The sequence below is a fragment of the Schistocerca gregaria genome, chromosome 3, assembly GCF_023897955.1.
Source record: "Schistocerca gregaria isolate iqSchGreg1 chromosome 3, iqSchGreg1.2, whole genome shotgun sequence".
Classification (NCBI taxonomy): domain Eukaryota; kingdom Metazoa; phylum Arthropoda; class Insecta; order Orthoptera; family Acrididae; genus Schistocerca; species Schistocerca gregaria.
The window spans coordinates 755,507,577-755,515,965 of NC_064922.1; the positions used below are offsets into that span (position 1 = coordinate 755,507,577).

At 43.8% G+C, this 8,389-nt stretch overlaps 2 non-coding genes across 2 annotated transcripts; both read right to left on the reverse strand.

Annotated features, from left to right (window-relative positions):
* Positions 1 to 4,433: 4,433 nt before the first annotated feature.
* Positions 4,434 to 4,508, reverse strand: Trnal-caa (transfer RNA leucine (anticodon CAA)). The gene has a single exon. It is a non-coding gene; the product is annotated as a tRNA-Leu (tRNA).
* A 525-nt stretch (positions 4,509 to 5,033) lies between these two features.
* On the reverse strand, positions 5,034 to 5,108 carry Trnal-caa (transfer RNA leucine (anticodon CAA)). Its single transcript has one exon. It is a non-coding gene; the product is annotated as a tRNA-Leu (tRNA).
* Positions 5,109 to 8,389: the final 3,281 nt, after the last annotated feature.

Below are 8,389 nucleotides of genomic sequence, written 5' to 3' on the forward strand. Positions count from 1 at the left end.
TATAAAATGTAGACTGGCAATGGTAAGGAAAGCATTTCTGAAGAAAAATGTGTTAACGTCGAGTATGGATATAAGTGTAAGGAAGACGTGTCTGAAAGTATTTGTATGTAGTTTAGCCATGTATGGAAGTGAGATGTGGATGATAAATAGTTTAGACAAGAAGAGAATAGAAGCTTTCGATGAATGCTGAAGATTAGATGGGTAGATCACATAATTAATGTGGAGGTATTGAATAGAATTGGAGAGATGAGAAATTTGTGGCACTAGAAGAAGGGATCGCTTGGTAGGTCATATTCTGAGGCATCAAGGAATCGCCAATTTAGTATTGGAGGGCAGCAGGGAGGGTAAAAATCGTAGAGGGAGACCAAGAGATGAATACACTAAACAGATTCAGAAGGGTGTAGATTACAGTAGTTACTGGGAGATGAAGAAGCTTGCACAGGGTAGAGTAGCATGGAGAGTTGCATCAAACGAGTCTCTGGACTGAAGACCACAACAACAACACTGATATTTATATTAGTATCAGTGTTACCGATTTCGAACCGACAGGTTTATCATCAGACTGCTTGTTCCTGTTAAGATATGTTTCTGTTACTTTACATTTGATTTGCACATTTTGCTCTCCCATATGATAAAATTTCTTTCAGAAGGTCGTGCCTGACTACTAAAACATGATATGCGACAGTGTATATTTAACTGTAATTGTGCCTCACAGCGATTTTAAATGATGTTAGCAAATTTTAGTAATTTACATGTTTCTAAGAACTGCTGTTTCTCTAAACATATAACAGAAGTCATAAAAACTATATTTAAAGAGTCACATAGACAGTGTGCGAAGAAAAACTGGCTGTTTTAAATGGTCTCTCAAAGTGGAATGGTATTATTGGCAACACTGAATGTTTCTAGTATGTTTCAGGTAGCTACGCCATTTGGTGAGATGGATCATTGGGGTGGGCCTGAATGTGCTACAGCTGTGAAGGCCTTTTACAAAGACGGTGACTGTGTTGCTGCTGATTAGCGTCGTCATTTGAATCTTAAGATGAGATTCTGGATACAGCGACAGCGACTGACCACAACTGCAGACGGCAGACGAACAACACTGCCGCCTAAAGTCGGTGCGTTGTGAAACGCAGCGACAGACTAGCAATTCAATTGCTTGTGAGAACTGCGCGACGCGTGATGTCCGGTAACTCCAACGTAGTTATTGCAATGTTCTTAGAATAGGAAGATAATGCCGTTTTATTGTTGGATATCTGTAAAAGACGAAAGCTGACAATGGCTTAATCCGCATATATTATAAAAACTAGCTGAGTATCCGGTATTGCCTGGGTAGCTGTTTATTCCAATCATGTATTTGTGCATCTCCTCCTTCCCCTCACTCTGTCCTTCTCTCCCATCCCTGCTCCCTGTTCACTTCCCCCACTCTCCTGTCTTTCTATCTGCTCCTCCCCTCTCTATCCACTTCCTCTTTCGCCCTCTATCCACCTCCTCCTTCCCCCTCTAATTGCTTCTCCTCCTTCGCCCTCTCTCTGCCCATTTCCTCATCCTCTCTCTTTCTCTCTCTGTGTCCATCTCCTCATCTTCCCATTCTCTGTCTATTTCTACCTCTCCCCTCTCTTCTGTCCATTTCCTCCTCCGCCTATCATCCCCCTCACTGTCTGTCCATGTCCTCCTGCCCCTTCTGCATGTTTTCATTCTCACATCATCATGCTGGTGGTTCTTATTCTTACAGTATTTCTTTCCAGATCTCAACTAAAATGCATCGCCAGTGATCTAGGTGTTGCCTCTTTGAGTAGTAATCAAAACGTTCTGTATCTCGAGTTCAAACCTAGTTCCTGCTTTGAATAAAAATCTTCAACAATGGTGGCCGAAGACTTCCGGCATAAGACATCACTTTCTTTCTGCCAACTGCCTTGTCAAAGAGGGTGGAGGAGCAGACAGAGGTTTGGGGCACTCTCTTGCCTTTGAGGTGAGAAATTGCCCCTAAAAGGTGGAAGAATCAGCAATGATAAGCGACATGAGGATGAAGAAGGCAATGGAAGCCACAGTGTTAAAGACACATACTGTGTATTGTGTTGTAATATAAACAAATAAATATACTTGTGAAAAACAGTTAAAGGAGATAATACAATTGTGTTATTAGAAATGTTCTGTGCTTGTACGAATTTCAGGCTATCAGACTTCTTCTCTTACATTTCAATTGTAGTTGCAGGCAGCAGACTTAAAATACACCAGTGCCTGTCATATATAAGAAAATCCTCCTTACTTGGTTCCACTTCACTTGAATAAAAAAATACTTAACACTGGTATCAAATTTTTGTCTTATTCCTAAACAAGTGTGATACAAAACATATTCCGAACGGCACTTCTTAACATAACTTCTACATATAGGAGAGTGAGAAACAAAATAATGCACAAAAAATGAATGAATGTTTTTCAACTGTCTGCACCTTACCTTGCTTTAATAATTAACGTCTTTGCCAACGCTTATGGTCGATCGGTGTTTCATTTTTTGTTTCTAATAAATTTTAACTTTACGATATCCTGGCGGCTCTTTCATGATGTGCGTACACAGTTGCCCCCACACTGTACGTTGACATGGTATGGAGACGTACAGTGTTTTTTGCCTGTGCATGTTTACTTATGCAGATAGGGTTTGATGCCCTTTATTTGTCAGCTTCTCTTTAATTTAATGGAATGGATATGACAGCTTATCATATGTATGTTAAGAGTTCTACAAGAAATTAAAAGATTATATACATTATATGATAGTTCATTACACATCTGAATTTAGCACGCTGACAATATTGTTCAGTTTGCTTCAGTATCGCTGCCGGGTTTCGTGATTCGCACTGGCCGATTTGGCGGCTAAGAGCTAGAAGCTAGATGCTCACGATAGATGCCAACGTCGCACGTGTGTGCATTAGTTTTCTTAGTGTTGATTTCACACTGAGTGTCACACTTTCACCTGAGCGTCACATAGTGAAGAATTGTGGCGTTGGTATTCATTCTGGGCGCAGTGGGTGTGTGCTTAATTTTCAAAATCCGACGCTGTGGCGGAAGATCTCCACTTTTACGGCCCGGGCGTCATTATTACCTGTCGTGCTTGCATTCTCAGCGGAGAGAACCCCGACCAACAGCACCTGTCGAGGTCAGCACCGGCTCGAACAACTACAGTTCACTTGTTAATGTATCAACGTTGTGAGCTACGATACTCAGAAAGTATTTACACGCATGTTCATGTCACCCCAGTCGACCATCCACTTGTTGAAAGATACATATAGCTGTCCAAAACATATTATAAACTGCTTGTTCTTAAAGTTCATTTCTTCACGTGGAGTTTGGTTTCCAATGAAAATTCATACTAGTATTGAGTTACAACAATATACATAACATGATAGCTTATACCTATGGCTAACATTCCATCCATCGCTTATACTATGAACATAAATTTTTTAAGTTTTAAAACGCCGCAAAATTTTCGTTAACTGGGTTCTATTACTACAGTTTGTTTGCTAGCTTCAACTTATCTTCGTTCACATCACATATACAGATTAATTACATACACATTATCATGATACAGTACAAGCATATGATACATTTGTGCTTCATTTTATAGATAGGCTGTTATTACTTACGGCAGCTCATTTATTTCTTAGGTAGAAGAGGAAGAAAATCATTGGAAATAGGACTCAAACATTATGCATTGCTGGCCTAACTACGCATGGCGCCGCCTCCTTTGTTTGGGAGAGAAGAAAGGAAATCCAGAATGAGATTTTCACTCTGCAGCGGAGTGTGCGCTGATATGAAACTTCCTGGCAGATTAAAACTGTGTGCCCGACCGAGACTCGAACTCGGGACCTTTGCCTTTCGCGGGCAAGTGCTCTACCAACTGAGCTACCGAAGCACGACTCACGCCCGGTACTCACAGCTTTACTTCTGCCAGTATCCGTCTCCTACCTTCCAAACTTTACAGAAGCTCTTCTGCGAACCTTGCAGAACTAGCACTCCTGAAAGAAAGGATATTGTGGAGACATGGCTTAGCCACAGCCTGGGGGATGTTTCCAGAATGAGATTTTCACTCTGCAGCGGAGTGTGCGCTGATATGAAACTTCCTGGCAGATTAAAACTGTGTGCCCGACCGAGACTCGAACTCGGGACCTTTGCCTTTCGCGGGCAAGTGCTCTACCAACTGAGCTACCGAAGCACGACTCACGCCCGGTACTCACAGCTTTACTTCTGCCAGTATCCGTCTCCTACCTTCCAAACTTTACAGAAGCTCTTCTGCGAACCTTGCAGAACTAGCACTCCTGAAAGAAAGGATATTGTGGAGACATGGCTTAGCCACAGCCTGGGGGATGTTTCCAGAATGAGATTTTCACTCTGCAGCGGAGTGTGCGCTGATATGAAACTTCCTGGCAGATTAAAACTGTGTGCCCGACCGAGACTCGAACTCGGGACCTTTGCCTTTTGCGGGCAAGTGCTCTACCAACTGAGCTACCGAAGCACGACTCACGCCCGGTACTCACAGCTTTACTTCTGCCAGTATCCGTCTCCTACCTTCCAAACTTTACAGAAGCTCTTCTGCGAACCTTGCAGAACTAGCACTCCTGAAAGAAAGGATATTGTGGAGACATGGCTTAGCCACAGCCTGGGGGATGTTTCCAGAATGAGATTTTCACTCAGCAGCGGAGTGTGCGCTGATATGAAACTTCCTGGCAGATTAAAACTGTGTGCCCGACCGAGACTCGAACTCGGGACCTTTGCCTTTCGCGGGCAAGTGCTCTACCAACTGAGCTACCGAAGCACGACTCACGCCCGGTACTCACAGCTTTACTTCTGCCAGTATCCGTCTCCTACCTTCCAAACTTTACAGAAGCTCTTCTGCGAACCTTGCAGAACTAGCACTCCTGAAAGAAAGGATATTGTGGAGACATGGCTTAGCCACAGCCTGGGGGATGTTTCCAGAATGAGATTTTCACTCTGCAGCGGAGTGTGCGCTGATATGAAACTTCCTGGCAGATTAAAACTGTGTGCCCGACCGAGACTCGAACTCGGGACCTTTGCCTTTTGCGGGCAAGTGCTCTACCAACTGAGCTACCGAAGCACGACTCACGCCCGGTACTCACAGCTTTACTTCTGCCAGTATCCGTCTCCTACCTTCCAAACTTTACAGAAGCTCTTCTGCGAACCTTGCAGAACTAGCACTCCTGAAAGAAAGGATATTGTGGAGACATGGCTTAGCCACAGCCTGGGGGATGTTTCCAGAATGAGATTTTCACTCTGCAGCGGAGTGTGCGCTGATATGAAACTTCCTGGCAGATTAAAACTGTGTGCCCGACCGAGACTCGAACTCGGGACCTTTGCCTTTCGCGGGCAAGTGCTCTACCAACTGAGCTACCGAAGCACGACTCACGCCCGGTACTCACAGCTTTACTTCTGCCAGTATCCGTCTCCTACCTTCCAAACTTTACAGAAGCTCTTCTGCGAACCTTGCAGAACTAGCACTCCTGAAAGAAAGGATATTGTGGAGACATGGCTTAGCCACAGCCTGGGGGATGTTTCCAGAATGAGATTTTCACTCTGCAGCGGAGTGTGCGCTGATATGAAACTTCCTGGCAGATTAAAACTGTGTGCCCGACCGAGACTCGAACTCGGGACCTTTGCCTTTCGCGGGCAAGTGCTCTACCAACTGAGCTACCGAAGCACGACTCACGCCCGGTACTCACAGCTTTACTTCTGCCAGTATCCGTCTCCTACCTTCCAAACTTTACAGAAGCTCTTCTGCGAACCTTGCAGAACTAGCACTCCTGAAAGAAAGGATATTGTGGCAGTTTCATATCAGCGCACACTCCGCTGCAGAGTGAAAATCTCATTCTGGAAACATCCCCCAGGCTGTGGCTAAGCCATGTCTCCACAATATCCTTTCTTTCAGGAGTGCTAGTTCTGCAAGGTTCGCAGAAGAGCTTCTGTAAAGTTTGGAAGGTAGGAGACGGATACTGGCAGAAGTAAAGCTGTGAGTACCGGCCGTGAGTCGTGCTTCGGTAGCTCAGTTGGTAGAGCACTTGCCCGCGAAAGGCAAAGGTCCCGAGTTCGAGTCTCGGTCGGGCACACAGTTTTAATCTGCCAGGAAGTTTCAAGAAAGGAAATGCTCATCTACTGGTTCAAGGATTTATGAGGAAATGTTACTCATACAGTCATGTACTAGTTGCTAAGGAACTTTCGTTTCATGGACATCTACATCTACATCTACATCTACATCCATACTCCGCAAGCCACCTGACGGTGTGTGGCGGAGGGTACATTGAGTACCTCTATCGGTTCTCCCTTCTATTCCAGTCTCGTATTGTTCGTGGAAAGAAAGATTGTCGGTAAGCTTCTGTGTGGGTTCTAATCTCTCTGATTTTATCCTCATGGTCTCTTCGCGAGATATACGTAGGAGGGAGCAATATACTGCTTGGACTCTTCGGTGAAGGTATGCTCTCGAAACTTTTAACAAAAGCCCGTACCGAGCTACTGAGCGTTTCTCCTGCAGTCTTCCACTGGAGTTTATCTATCATCTCCGTAACGCTTTCGCGATTACTAAATGATCCTGTAACGAAGCGCGCTGCTCTCCGTTGGATCTTCTCTATCTCTTCTATCAACCCTATCGGGTACGGATCCCACACTGCTGAGCAGTATTCAAGCAGTGGGCGAACAAGCGTACTATAACCTACTTCCTTTGTTTTCGGATTGCATTTCCTTAGGATTCTTTCAGTGAATCTCAGTCTGGCATCTGCTTTACCAACGATCAAGTTTATATGATCATTCCATTTTAAATCATTCCTAATGCGTACTCCCAGATAATTTATGGAATTAACTGCTTCCAGTTGCTGACCTGCTATTTTGTAGCTAAATGATAAGGGATCTATCTTTCTATGTATTCGCAGCACATTATACTTGTCTACATTGAGATTCAATTGCCATTCCCTGCACCATGCGTCAATTCGCTGCAGGTCCTCCTGCATTTCACTACAATTTTCCATTGTTACAAACTCTCGATACACCGCAGCATCATCTGTAAAAAGCCTCAGTGAACTTCCGATGTCTTCCTCAAGGTCATTTATGTATATTGTGAATAGCAACGGTCCTATGACACTCCCCTGCGGCACACCTGAAATCACTCTTACTTCGGAAGACTTCTCTCCATTGAGAATGACATGCTGCGTTCTGTTATCTAGGAACTCTTCAATCCAATCACACAATTGGTCTGATAGTCCATATGCTCTTACTTTGTTCATTAAATGACTGGGGGGAACTGTATCGAACGCCTTGCGGACGTTAAGAAACATGGCATCTACCTGTGAACCCGTGTCTATGGCCCTACGACCGTCTTTTTCGAAACCCATGCTGATTCCTACAGAGTAGATTTCTAGTCTCCAGAAAAGTCATTATACTCGAACATAATACGCGTTCCAAAATTCTACAACTGATCGACGTTAGAGATATAGGTCTATAGTTCTGCGCATCTGTTCGACGTCCCTTCTTGGCCATAATGTGTACTAACTAGTATCAAGTTGTTTCTTCATGTGGTAGTGCTATTTACTTCAATTCACTTGTAGCTTAGTGTGAAATATGACGTTTTAACCATCGTAGACTTATCTTTCTCAAATCCCTTGAAATGTCACTATCCAACTTTCATGTGACACGATAAAAATTAATTGGTTTTTGCGAAATCTCATGCTTAATTGTTGATGTATACGCTGCAGCGAATAGGCACTGACAATTGTCACGGAGATACAATGTGACGATGCATATTTCATTTTTCATTGTAAAAATATCCTTATATCTAAATTGTTTACTCGAGATGGAGCCCGTTTCTTCATTTGGTACCTGCTACTCTCGACATAATTCTCTTCTTCTGCACCGTGATGATGCACTGGCCGGTGAAAGAAAAAAAAACTTAAAACTAATTGCATTGCGTAGCTCGGTGGCCATTGATACATTTAGTCATTAAATCCATCCACAGATATTTTAAATACTTTGTTTAAATTCATAGACATTCGTTTATCTGTTACCCATTATGATCATTTACCATGCAAAGAAAATTATTTGACATTGTATTGTACAGGATAGCCAGAGTGGAAGATGGTGGGCAGGGATAAACCATTGGGTGGGTTTTAGTTCCTAGGTCTTTCATTAGCAAAACAGTATTGAAATGGGCCACATAGTCAGGCCTAGGGAGGCGAGGGTGAGCCAGAGCATGGTCAGGGGCGAAACGTAGTTCGCACAGCTAAGGAAAATCGGTGTCTGCCATTCAGACAAGTCCGACTGGCATGGCAGCTACTGCAAAACAAAGTCCGTGGTGCCGCAGCGCCAGGAAGGGCAGGAGATGTTTCCTGCTACTGGG